At 35.7% G+C, this 15,000-nt stretch overlaps 1 protein-coding gene across 3 annotated transcripts in view; it reads right to left on the reverse strand.

Moving 5' to 3' along the window:
• LOC144973562 (uncharacterized) overlaps nt 1-15,000 on the reverse strand; it is a 105,733-nt gene that overhangs the window by 83,428 nt on the left and 7,305 nt on the right. Inside the window, exon 1 of one of the 3 annotated variants that reach the window (XM_078916172.1) lies at nt 10,448-10,517. The exons of the other annotated variants lie outside the window; for them this stretch is intronic. The gene's annotated coding sequence lies outside the window, so the exon portion shown is untranslated. Of the gene's footprint in view, nt 1-10,447; nt 10,518-15,000 lie in introns of those variants that run through there. 3 annotated transcript variants of the gene reach the window in all.

The following is a 15,000-nucleotide window of genomic DNA, read 5'->3' on the forward strand; positions in this document are numbered from 1 at the left end:
AACAGATCCCCAGGCGAAGATGAAATTCCCGCTGAATTGCTGAAATGCGGTACCCTCTCCCTGGATCTGAGCATTGCAAACATAATGAACAAAACATTCTCAACACACAAAGACTGGGACATAAACAGCGGTGTCCTAATTACAATACAAAAACCAGGAAAAACGAAAGGACCCGTAAACAACCTGCGCCCAATAACATTACTGAATACCATAAGAAAAACACTGTCAACTATTGTCCTCAACAGAATTAGACCGAAAATAGAAAATTATCTATCACATAGCCAAAGCGGGTTTCGCCAAGACCGAAGCACATCGGACGTTGTATGGACACATAAATGGTTGGCAGCAAAGGCACTCAAAGAAAACATATCCATAACAATATCCGGAATCGATATGTCCGCAGCCTTTGATACGATCGACAGAGGAAAACTTTTGGAGATATTAACAGAAATAGTAGACGAAGACGAGCTCCGAATAATCCGATTTCTCCTCAGCAACACAAAGATACAACCAAGGATATACGGGGCCACAAAACAGACGCAGTTCGAAAGTAACATCGGGACCCCCCAAGGAGATAGTCTGAGCCCGATTCTGTTCACAATATACTTAGAACACGCTCTGAAAGAAGTTCGAAAAGTCATTCCAAAACCAACGACTCATATTGAGAACGCAATCCCTAGAGAAATCGCCTATGCAGATGATGTCGATTTTATTGGACCAACACCAGCAAATATAGACATCATACAAAATACCCTCATGAAATATAACCTCCAAGTCAATGCCAATAAAACCGAATTTACAACAATATCGAGGAACAAAGAGGAATGGAAAAGAACAAAGAAAGTCGGCTCACTAATTGGAGACACCGAGGATGTACAAAGAAGAAAACAGCTATCAAACGCCGCACTCAGTAAACTCACCAATGTATGGATTAGAGGTGACAAAATAAAGAGAAAAACCAAACTGAAACTGTACCATGCTCTTGTAAAACCGGTACTTCTGTATAACTGCGGCACTTGGGCGTTGACAAAATCCGAAGAAGAACATCTGGATGCCTTCCATCGCACACAGCTAAGAAGGGTACTGGACATCAAATACCCCAAAAAGATCTCAAATGAATCACTCTATAAGATCACAAAAGAAAGACCAATCTCCCTTGACATTTTACAACAACGATGGCAACTTTTCGGTCACATACTACGCAGGGACAAAAACATACCAGCAAACCAAGCCATGTCGGGATACTTCCAAAAACACGGGAACCTTTTCAGAGGAAGACCGATCACAACACTCCCCGTGATCCTAAACAAAAACATCACAACACTTGGACAAAGCATTAGTCTCATAACGGCAGGGGACCTTGAAAATCTGAGAACCCTAGCAGAGGACCGGCAATATTGGAGACACCTCACACAGGAAATACTGGAAACAGCCAAGGCGACCCGATCTTTCGGTCGAGACGCGAAAGGCATCTAAGTCAAGTCAAGTCAATCCTAAATCCACATTTCGTGGATATAGCGCTATAGAAAGCTCAATTTTAATTTAATGTGGAACATATTTATTATTGTCAGTCCTTCGAAGGGATTGTTACATATACACATCCAAGAATTGTGGAACCAGAAAAGTTGAAGGTGTGACGTCACGGCTTTTCAAGGGAGTGAATCGGGTAAGCAAATGCATTGTCACATGAGTAGTCTGTCTTTGTCTTCGAGTTCGTCTTCGAATCGAACAATAGATAGATAGTATGCGTTTGCTAAGAAGCTCACAATATTTCCATCCGGAAGTATAACGGACCAACAGACAAAACTATGCGCAACCACGAACGTTTATATAGCCTGGTTAATACAGTTTAGTGAGAATTACTCATAAACGTGGATGGCAAAAAACAATAATAAGGACTCGATTGACGTCAACTTCATTCTATCTATAGTCTGGTTAATACAGTTTAGTGAGAATTACTCATAAACGTGGATGGCAAAAAACAATAATAAAGACTCAATTGACGTCAACTTCATTCTATCTATAGTCTGGTTAATACAGTTTAGTGAGAATTACTCATAAACGTTGTCACAGTAAAGATTGTTCACAATTATCTTATTAAATTTTATTTTATTAAGAACTGAATTCATCTCACTCCAGTTATATTTCGGTAGGCTTAGATAAACTTTACCTTCTAATATTAGATCGTCTTTCCTTTTATAGCCTTCCCTCGAATTAATTTCTAATTAGTGAATACTTTTCGTTCGACATTCTGTCACGTAGCCACTTATTATAAAAGCTGATAGGTCTAACATTCGACACTCACTTTCTCTCCACAATCTATGCCGGACGGCCAGTCACTCTATTCCTATATATATATACTGGAAGATTTTTATCTTTTGGGACTTTGTAGATATTATATCTACACCATTAAGACGCCGGAGCTTTTAACTTTGATTGTATAATCTTCAAGGATCAAACCCAAGCCCGCTGTACTACACTATAACCCCTTACCAATTGCCTGGAAGTGGAATTTTACGAGTCCAATCCTGTTATCAGAGGAATAGATCATCCAAGCCCATCAACTGCCTGGAAACGTAAACTTATGAACCTGATATATTATCATAAGTTACGTAAAGTATTCATATCTCTATTTGTAACTACCACGATCACTGTTTATCTCTTTTAATTAAATTTCATCATTATTTTATTTCATTGTAAACAAATCGTTAATTGTTTTTCATTTATAGTAACTAGTAAATTCTGGGGCCTCATTCTACATATATCTTTATGCATAGTCGAGTAGCTCTTTACTCACTTGAGACCATGACATTTTGGAGGGGACACATATAAAGAATTGAATTTATTTAGTTACTTATATCTATTTCATCTAACTTTAAAGTTTAAATTGTAAAACTCTTAATTGCCCCACTTGATCATATTTTAATTGAACTCCCTATTTACAGGATTAATTTTTTTTCTTTTTCATTTCTTCATTTAAATGGAATAGCAATTTATCCATTCATTCTTTCATTCAAATTGAATAGCATTTTATTGATTCATTCCTTCATTCATTTATTAATTATTCATTCATTCATTGTTCATTCATTTATTTATTCATTCATTCATTCATTCATCCATTCATCCATTCATCCGTTTATTCACTCATTTATCCAATCATTCATACATTTATTCCTCCCTTCATTCTTTCATTCATACATTATCCATTCATTCATTCATCTATTCACTCAGTTTTTCATTCATTCATTCATTCCTTGTCCACTTTGTTATTATATCACTCATTTCATTTTGTTGTTTGCCTCATTCATGAATTGTTTTCAATATGTTTACATTCCATAACGATTCATTCACCTGTCATCCAATCACTCAGTGTTGTGAACACATTTTGTAACTATTGTAAATCTTACGATATTTTATTGTTTTGTATTTCAGACATCACTGTTAAACACTCTTCAATGCCTAATTACAATTGTTGAACAACCATTGAACAAGAGAGAGGTCCCAGCCACGAACTGAGTTGGTAGATATATCCTTCATTATTCTCTTTTACATGAGTTGGGCATCACATAGTAACTATAGACATCGTGATTAGTTTTGCATAGTGATTTGTTTTAAATGCATTTTTGGCATATTACTGTTACCGAAAACCACTTATATATTATGTTCTGAAAAGTGAGTCTTTAAAAACTAAATAATAATAAAAGGAGTCTACTAGCCGTCGTGTTATATTTAGTGATAGATAACTTGGGATTATTTTGGCATCCTATTATTGTTATCACACTCTAGTATATTAGCGTCATTGCGAATAATTGTACACAAACTAACGACGAGTCACACACATTGGTGATACATTTTTCGTAGTAACATAGTGTAGAGTACACGCGATTGACACATTGTTATTGACACAAGTCATAATAACTCCGCATTGTATTGACACATTGCTTTATAAGATATAACGATAAAAGGCATCAAATTCAACATACATAATAAGTTGAAATAAGAGAGAGAGATTTCTAAAAATAGAACAGTTCATTCCAGTAAGTGTAAATAAATAAAACAGTCAGTAACAGTATCCTGTCAATATAATATATATAAAACATCGTAACTAATTTATTACAACATGGAAGCATATAAAAGATACTTAAGTCTCGCAAAGGACTTAGAAATACCCAGGAAAGAATATTTTCATGGTGCGAAGAGAAAGTAAAAGAAGAAAAAGAACATGAAGAAAGAATTCGTAGAGAAGAAAATGAAGAAAGAATTCGTAGAGAAGAAAATGAAGAAAGAATTCGTAGAGAAGAAAATGAAGAAAGAATTCGTAGAGAAGAAAATGAAGAAAGAATTCGTAGAGAAGAAAATGAAGAAAGAATTCGTAGAGAAGAAAATGAAGAAAGAATTCGTAGAGAAGAAAATGAAGAAAGAATTCGTAGAGAAGAAAAAGAACACGAAGAAAGAATACGTAGAGAAGAACGAGAAGAAAGAGTCCAAGAAAGGGAACTAAAAAGACAAATAGCTTTAGCAGAAGAAGAAACCAAAAGGACCCAAATGATGCTGGAAATTGAAAAAACAAAAACCGGTCATGAAAAAAAACATAATAATAGTGATGAATTTTTCATGAAACTTCCACGCATGCCAACATACGATGAACGATCAGACTGTTTAGAATCCTTCTTACACCGATTCGAAGTTCAGGCTAAAGGTTATCGTTGGCCAGAAAGCAAATGGGCCACAGCCTTGATTAACTGCTTATCTGGAGAACCGCTAAAAGTTTTCTATACCTTAACAACTGAAGATGCAGATGATTATGGTAAAATTAAAGACGCTCTACTAAAAAGATTTAGATTAACGGAAGATGGTTACCAGGAAAGGTTTCACACTGCAAAACCGGAAAGTGGAGAAGACTTTAATACATTCGTGAACCGAATTACTCAATTTCTAAATCGGTGGCTTGAGTTGGCAAACGTAAAACAAGACGACTTTGCAGGCCTTTACTATCTCACGCTGAAGAATCGAATCTATCAAGCTTGCAACCCAGATTTAGTCGCATTCTTTAAAGAGAGAAAGCCAGAAAACTTGGACAAATTAAAAATCTACGCAGAAAACTTTAACAGCGCACATCCATTGACACCCCTTAGCAGAACATTGAAGGAACCATACTACGCTGCTGCTGCTCAGAGTCCAGGTACACCTAAAGTTCAGTACTCAAATAGAACGAGCCGATCAATCACTCGGAACACGCAAGTGAAACAGGATGATCATAGTAACAAACCATGGAACAAACAGTTCAATAGAGACCATAGCCGATCCTATCAAAACAAAACAAGAAATAGCACTGACAATAATACTGAGTATAAGAAAACCAACAAACCTATAATTAAATGTCAATATTGTGGAATGAAAGGCCACACAGCAGACAAATGTTACAAAATCGTGGGATATCCAAAAGAAACTGCAAATGCATCACTCCAAACCAGTGTAAATAATCAGACACGAATAATGTCAGGAGAAAATATAAATGTGTATTGCGTGAAAGGTATGTCACTTTTAACACAAACTCACAAATCAGGATCGCTATTTTTTTGTGAAGGCAAAGCTAATGGAACTGATTGCAAAATATTGAGAGACACAGGATGCAGTACAGTAGGAATAAAAGCATCTTTGATCAATGACGAAGACAAAACTGGAAAAACGGTACAATGCATCACATTCAGTGGCACAGTCGAAACCTTTGAAACAGCTAACGTGTACATAGAAACCCCATACTATACAGGAATAGTGGAATGCTGTATACTTCCCAACCCCGTCGCTGATGTTATTGTTGGCAATATAAAAGGTCTTAAAGACAACCCAACAGATGTAAAAGAATGGTCATTAACCCAAGAAACAGCTTGTCTAGCAGAAACAAGAAAGATGACTAAGACAACAGAGAAGCCAATGACTATTTCTCTTGAACCACAACAATTTGACAGGAACACGTTCATTGAAGAACAGAAAAAGGACCCGACTTTAACTTCATATTTCAATATCGCAAACAAAGGGACGAAATCAAAAGTTGAATACATCATTGAAAAAGATATTCTGTTCAGGTTACATAGGAAAAGAAACAAAATAGCTAAACAACTGGTCACGCCGAGTATTTACAGAAACAAAATCCTTGGAATAGCGCACGATTCAATAACTTCTGGACATCTTGGGAGCTCTTCCACATTGAAGAGAATATCCGAGAATTTCACATGGCCTGGAATTACTAAAGACGTCCGAGAATATGTGAAATCTTGTGACACATGCCAAAGAAGAGTCGCAAAAGGCAGAATACCGAGATTGCCATTAGAGACAACCCCAGTTATTGAAAAAGTTTTTCAAAAAGTTGCAATTGACATTATAGGCCCTTTAACAAAATCAGATAGAAACCATACACACATACTAACACTAGTCGATTACGCAACCAGGTGGCCAGAAGCGATAGCATTGAAATCAACTACATCGGATCACATAGCTGAAGCATTGATGACAATTTTTACTAGAATAGGCATACCAAATGAGATACTGTCGGACAATGGACCCCAATTTACATCACATATGATGCATGAAACCATGAAACTCATGGGAATCCAACACTCATTCACAACTCCCTACCACCCCCAAGCAAATGGTCTTTGTGAAAGATTTAATGGCACTCTAAAGAATATGTTAAGAAAAGTGTCAGCAGAAAAACCAGATGATTGGGACAGATACTTACCAGCAATCCTATTTGCATATAGAGAAATACCCCAAGAATCTACAGGCTACTCCCCATTTGAGTTGATGTATGGACGATCACCTCGCGGCCCGATCAATATAGTAGCCGACATTTGTAAAGGGAATGAGGAGGACAATAACGAAATTATGTTTGCTTACGAATATGTAAGAAACCTGAAAGACAGAATAGAGGACACGTGTAAGCTAGCACAGGAATCCGTCACTAAAAAAGCAGAGAAATACAAGGAATACTCCGATAGAAAAAGCAAGTCAAGAAAATTTGAGATTGGTGACAAAGTACTAATACTCTTACCCGATGACTCGAGTAAACTTTTAGCTACATGGAAAGGACCATTCAAAATAACAGCAGTAAAATCTAATGTTAATTACGAGATTAAAATCAACAACACAACAAAGACATTCCATGCAAATATGCTAAAAAAATATTTTGATAGAGACACAGTGTCGCAACCTATGTTTACTAATATCGAAGCTTCAAATGCAGGATTAATCATACCGACACCCGAGACAGAAAAACAAACAAAAATCGCACAATTGCAACCACCTAAGACAAAAAAAGAAGTACGCAAAGTACTTGAGCTCCTAAATTTTTACAGGAAATACATTTACAACTTCGCGCACATTGCGACACCGCTAACAAATCTGACAAAGAATGGGTCACCGAACAAAATTGTTTGGACAGAAGCGTGTCAGAATAGCTTTAACCAATTAAAGGCATTACTCTGTTCAGAACCAATTCTTAAATTACCCGACATATCAAAAGAATTTGTTGTAAGAACTGACGCGTCTGATAAGGGCATCGCAGGTGTACTATTACAGGAACATGAGGGAACTCTAATGCCTTGCTTATATGCAAGCAGAAAATTATTGGACAGAGAATCACGATACTCTGTAATAGAGCGTGAAGGACTGGCCATCGTCTTTGCTTTAAAGACATTCAGCAGATATCTACTGCTAAAAGAGTTTGTGGTCGAAACGGACCATAAACCACTCACGTACATAAGAAATAACAAAATGAATAATAGTAGAGTACTAAGGTGGAGTCTATTTTTGCAAAATTACACTTTCAGTATCTCTCACATACCAGGCTGTGAAAATATTCACGCCGACCTACTTTCTCGATTAGTATAAACACATGAGAAGGGTATAACTTAACCTCCCATGCATACTGTTAGTTACCTCGCAAACTATGCCAAATCAGAACGCACAATTTCGATAATTTTATTTGTAAACATGAAGACCCAACTTAATGTAACATTGAGTATTGTTTGGATATGTATACCATACCCATTCATGATTTGGGAAATCTTCTCTTTATCTATTATTGTTATGAATTTTCACTCATTTATGATTAATAATTGAAATGTCAATATTTCATTTACATTTTCATTCATTTCATTTAGTAAATTACCTTCATATCATCGACTTTAATCATGCTTCATTGCCATCATTATTGTTTATCACAATGATTTGTAATCACATTGCCATCATATTGTTTATCACAATGATTTGTAATCACAATCTTTCATTGTTATTGTCACCCATTCATATACCTACGTTAATATAAACATTTCCATGTCTAGTTAATAAATAATTTAATTGTAGCACAAATCATAACAATGGATTAATGCTAGAGTATCATGATAGTAAATTTACTTCCGTTTGTAAAATCTATCTTTCCCATAATGGTTAAAGAGTATATTTTAAACGTGGGTGGGGGGTGTCACAGTAAAGATTGTTCACAATTATCTTATTAAATTTTATTTTATTAAGAACTGAATTCATCTCACTCCAGTTATATTTCGGTAGGCTTAGATAAACTTTACCTTCTAATATTAGATCGTCTTTCCTTTTATAGCCTTCCCTCGAATTAATTTCTAATTAGTGAATACTTTTCGTTCGACATTCTGTCACGTAGCCACTTATTATAAAAGCTGATAGGTCTAACATTCGACACTCACTTTCTCTCCACAATCTATGCCGGACGGCCAGTCACTCTATTCCTATATATATACTGGAAGATTTTTATCTTTTGGGACTTTGTAGATATTATATCTACACCATTAAGACGCCGGAGCTTTTAACTTTGATTGTATAATCTTCAAGGATCAAACCCAAGCCCGCTGTACTACACTATAACCCCTTACCAATTGCCTGGAAGTGGAATTTTACGAGTCCAATCCTGTTATCAGAGGAATAGATCATCCAAGCCCATCAACTGCCTGGAAACGTAAACTTATGAACCTGATATATTATCATAAGTTACGTAAAGTATTCATATCTCTATTTGTAACTACCACGATCACTGTTTATCTCTTTTAATTAAATTTCATCATTATTTTATTTCATTGTAAACAAATCGTTAATTGTTTTTCATTTATAGTAACTAGTAAATTCTGGGGCCTCATTCTACATATATCTTTATGCATAGTCGAGTAGCTCTTTACTCACTTGAGACCATGACAAACGTGGATGGCAAAAAAACAATAATAAGGACTTGATTGACGTCAACTTCATTCTATCTATAGTCTGGTTAATACAGTTTAGTGAGAATTACTCATAAACGTGGATGGCAAAAAACAATAATAAAGACTCGAGTGACGTCAACTTCATTCTATCTATAGTCTGGTTAATACAGTTTAGTGAGAATTACTCATAAACGTGGATGGCAAAAAACAATAATAAAGACTCGAGTGACGTCAACTTCATTCTATCTATAATTAGACACCACAACACAAACACAGAGACGATATTTATCAATAGTTAACATGCCAGACCCAGAATCAATGTTAATTAGATAGACGAATTGGTTCCGCTTAATACTCGTAACGTCACTTCCTTTCTAATGACGTATGGTAACTTAGTAACACTGGCTCTAAACTATCGGATCAATGGCGGACGCCGTATGAAATATTTCCCTGGGGAGCATAAAAGCGTATCCAGAGGGAAAATAACCCATAAATTTGATCATGTTTTGACTTTTACACATTCTGATCACAAGGCATATGAAAAGTTCTAGCCAGCATGAAGAATAAAAAGTAATGATTTTCTTTGTTTAGAACCAAGATGGCCGCCGTTGCCGGGCGGCGTGACATCAGACTACTGAATCCAATCGGGCTATTTTTGGTTTTAACCAGTTTATCTGCCTTACTCTGGAAAGAAACGTATTTGAAAATTTGGCCAGGAAACTCGTCCTTTAAATATCGATCGATTTAAATGACCCTCATCTTGGCAAAAACTCTCAAACCTGGGACTTTGAGTAATTTTTAAATACGCGTTTTTCCAGAGCCCGGCGGCAGTTAAACTTAAACTCGAGATTTTATATAGCGTAATGTCCACTAAACGTGCTCAAAGCGATTTACAAGGGGTTCCTGGCCAACAGCAACAATTAACATGTAGAACGAGACATGACGCCTGTTAGGGATATTCCAATTCTTTTTTCGGACAAAGACAACGCTGTTAAGGTTCAGGTACTCATTTTACACCTGAGTACGGTGAGAGAATGTGGGTAAAGAATCTTTCCCAAGGAATCAACTACCTATGCGCCGAGCGAGACTCGAACTCGAACCCAGGACCTTCCGATCCGAAAGCGAGTGTCATACCACACACAAGACCACATAACTGCACAGTTCACTGGTTAAGATAGAAAATGACCTTCACGATTATTATAAATTACATACATCCTCACCCCAGTTCACTGGTTAAGATAGGGAAATGACCCTCACAATTATTATAAATTACATACATCCTCACCCCGGTATTTTATCATTGCTGGTGATAATAAGAAAACACAGAGGCGGGGGGACACAGGGATCTGACGAGACAGTGCAAACTCGATCAATAATCGGCGCTAGTTATCCCTTTCCACTATTTGTTTCTCCCGTCATCCCCCGCCTTGTTTATCGTGTCAGCTAACCCTTTTTGGCTCAAGGGGAGAGAATCTCTCTCTCTCTCCTCCATATATCGTATCGTAGTACGACTCGACAACATTGGGTAAATACTTAACAAAGTAGTGCTAAATCTAATTATCTATCTATACTAACTGTGTAATCTATCTAATCTATCTATCTATCTATCTATCTATTAATCTCTCTCTCTCTCTCTCTCTCTCTCTCTCCCTCTCTCTCTTCTTTCTTTCTTTCGCTCTCTACCTCCCTCTCCCTCTCTCTCTTTCTCTCTTCCTCTCTCTCTCTATCTCTCTCTCTGTCTTTTCTTCTTTCTTTCTTTCTTTCTCTCGCTCCCATCTCTCTTCCCCCCCCCCCTCTCTCTCCCTCCCTCTCCCTCTATTTCTATCTCTCTTCCCCCATCTCTCTTACCTCTCTCTCTTTCTCTCTCTCTCTCTCCCTCTCTCTCCCTCCCTCCTTCCCTCCCCCCCCCTCTCTCTCTCTCTCTCTCTCTCTCTCTCTCTCTCTCTCTCAGCCTTCTTCTTCTTCATCGTCTTCTGGATGCGCCAGAATGATTCAAATCTTTCACATAATTTTGAGGGGCACAGCCCTTTAACTGGCTGTGCTTTTATGTTTATGAGAGTGCGTGTAAATACAACATGTGTGTATGTGTGTGTGTGTGTGTGTTTGCTTGTGGGGGGGGGGGGGGTCTTTATTTGTATCTATGTGTATACGTGTTTTTTTTTTTAAATAGCAGATAGATTTCTAAAGAAAATAGGGCAAAGTGCCTGAAGTAGATTAGAATAAAATGTATTGTAATTATGGCATGCGTTTAGGTAACATAATCACAACACCCGCCAGTCGGATATAACGTAGCAACACACAAAACTGTGTAACCTTGAACGTCTATAGTCTGATTGATAGAATTTAGTGAGAACTTATCACAAAAATGACTCTCTAAAAACAATAACAAAGAGCTGAGTGACGTAAATGTCGTTCCTTCTATATCAGGTCTCGACAACGGGAAATAACAGCAGATTGTAATATCAAAAAAATATGTGACCCATCGCTTTACAGCGGTAATATGTTGGGTCGAACTAGAAGCTAAATATTTGATTTACAGCCTAAAATATTATAGGAGTTGGGGGTTAATTTTGTTGTTGTTTTATAGATAGTATTATAATGAAAATGCTGCTGCTCGAAACTTGAAGAAATAATAATAATAATAATAATAATAATAATATAATTATAATAATAATAAATAATAATAATAATTATAATAATAATAATGATAATGATAATAATAATAATAATAATAATAATAATAATAATAATAATAACAATACTAATAATAATAGATCTTGATTGTCCATAAATATGGCAATTTGTCATTTAGTTACACTTGTTATAACGTTATATGATAACTATAACATTGAACAGATATTTCACTCCTACTTATTCTCTCTCTCTCTCTCTCTCTCTCTCTCTCTCTCTCTCTCTCTCTCTCAACATAAGAAATTGAATCGAATTTTCAATTTTATAAAAAAAATTAATAAATCAGATAATGCGAACTTGTTGGGTTTCCTCTTTATCAACAAAACGCGAGGAATGAAACGTTATTGAGGTGAATGGACAAAGCATCTCACATTCGTCTATTGTGTTTCATTCATCGTGTTTTGTTGATAACGGGGAAACACGAAGAGCCCAAATTATCTGTTTTCGTGTGTCAAATTAAACCTTCCATTCAATTTCGTTTATTGTTATCTATTTGTTGTATAAGAGGAGAAATTGAATAGTTTAATTTCTTAAATAGCAAAAAAAAAAAAAATAAAAATAAAAAAAAAATTAAAAAAAATGTCACATACGTGACCCACCGTGTCATAACGGTATTATGCCGGGATGAATAAAAACTAGAGTTTTTATATAGAGCAATATCCATTAAACGTGCTCAAAGCGCTTTACATACAAGGGGTCCATGACACAACAGCAACACGTAACATGTAGAACGAGACATAATAAGACCAGTAAAATCGAATGAACAAATAACTCATTCAACCCTAACACCGGCTATATCCGTAGATTACTCAGAATACCCGGGTTACTTTTCATTATCATCATCATTGCCTTTTTCACCCTGGGTCAGGGTATAGGCCACAGACAAACAGTTACCATCCTTCTCTATCCTGGGCTAACTTTTTTTTTATCTCATTCCAGGTCTTACCACTTCTCTGTATATCAGCTTCTTTAATTCTTCTCCATGTTCCTCGTGGCCTTCCCCTTGATCTTCTGCCCTGAGGGTTTCAGTCCAATACTTTCTTTACCCCATGCCTATTTATAACACTTTTCCTGAGACAAATTATAGGCGTATTATCAAAGCTAATGTTTTTATTTTTTTCATATTAATGGTAGTGGAATATAATTGTCTATGTACGAGTAATTGCTCATTTTAAAGACATTTTTTTTTTCCAATTATGAAAAGTAGCAAAAATCTCTAGGGTTGAGTGAGTTAAAATGTTACGAAATTGTTACGACAATTGGCTCTTTTACAATGTAAGAAGTTGTATTTATACTTAAAAATAAAGAATAATCGAAGAAGGACTCGTCCATTTTGGTGTCTGCACGTTTCTGTAAATATAGATTGCTGTTGTCAAATTATTCGGTTAAATTTAGATAAAATTAAATAAATACTGTGAAGCAGGAAATTTGCGAGCTTAAGCATATTTCTTGCCAATACAAATATTGATAGTATCCACATATTGTCCTTTATCATATATATATATTATATATATATATATATATATATATATATATATATATATATATTGAATCGTGTTGGATACAAATATGGTACGAATACTGCTCGACATGTAGCAATGGAGCGAATTAATACTTTAATATTTACTAATTTAATATTTAATATTTAATACCAGCATTGTGGTAAATATTAAAATAATATATATATATATATATATATATATATATATATATATATATATATATATATATATATATATATATACACACACACACACATACACATACCTTTAGATTTTTCAGCTATTTAAAAGAGCCTAAATTAAATATGTATGATATAAGTAAGTAAACACTTATATTATATATTTTCTAAACTGAGACCTTGTTCAAAGATGTCGCCGACAAACTCCAGGTCAAAATGTTCTAAAAAGAAATTAGTTTATATACAAAATATTGTATTCAGCGATATCTAATCCCTATTGACAGCTCGTTTGATTTAAAGGGGGGAAAATCGAAGATTGCATTATTCATCGTGAAGTATAGGTTTAAAAAATTGGCGAGAAAATATTCTGTTTTATGTTGCATTTCCTTATTGACAATAGGGAGCAATAGTGTGATGTCAAACTACTGGTTCCAATCTCATTCGAAGTGTGGAACTAGTCATACGGAGGACTGGATGCATACCTTGTGTAACTGATTTTTTTAGTTTCAAAGTAATGATTGAGATTTTATATAGCGCAATATCCACTAAACGTGCTCAATGTGCTTTACAAGAGGTCCCTGACCAACAGCAACACTTATTAACATGTAGAACGGGACATGACGCCTTTTAGGCGATATTACAATCTTTTCGGACAGAGACAACGAGGTTAACGGCCAGGTACTCATTTTACACCTGAGTACGGTGAGAGGATATGTGAGTAAAGAGCCTTTTCCAAGGACTCAACTATGCACCGAGCGAGGCTCGAACCCAGGACCTTCCGATCCAAAAGCGAGTGTCACACCTCTAGACCACATAGCCACACTCAATCCTTTTTAAAAATAGTAATTCTATTCTTGAAGAAGTGTCTTTATGTATTTTTTTTAAAAAATGAGCTTTTATATAGCGCAATATCCACTAAACGTGCTCAAAGCGCTTTACATGTCTTTACAAAAAGACTTCTAATAATCGATTCATCGGGAATTAACTCTCCCCTTACCAGCCATTTTCAGGATTTTCACCAAAAATCCACACCCAACTAACACAAAAATATATTTTTTTTATCACTCAATAGCAGTAAGTTCTAGATAGCGATAACAAGCAAGGCATGCTCTACTGTTCATTTTCTTTAAATTTCATGATGTACAAGAGAAATTTGAATAAGAAAAATGTTGGCTGTATCGTAACGAACGTGACGATTATCCTATAGTTGGTATGGAGAGGGTTAAAGAGCAAAGTAAAATCAGTCGATACCAGGTGGGTTCAATCAACGTTTCGGGGATTTAGTTTATCCCATGATGTGGTCTTGTAGTATGACAATCGCCTTCGGATCAGAAGGTCTAGGGTTCGAGTACCGCTCTGAGGGGCACATGTTTGAGTCTTTGCAAAGCGCTCAACTCTTTA

This window comes from Berghia stephanieae, chromosome 5 (genome assembly GCF_034508935.2).
Source record: "Berghia stephanieae isolate SIO BIC M18660-M18661 chromosome 5, UCSD_Bste_1.3, whole genome shotgun sequence".
Taxonomy (NCBI): Eukaryota; Metazoa; Mollusca; class Gastropoda; order Nudibranchia; family Aeolidiidae; genus Berghia; species Berghia stephanieae.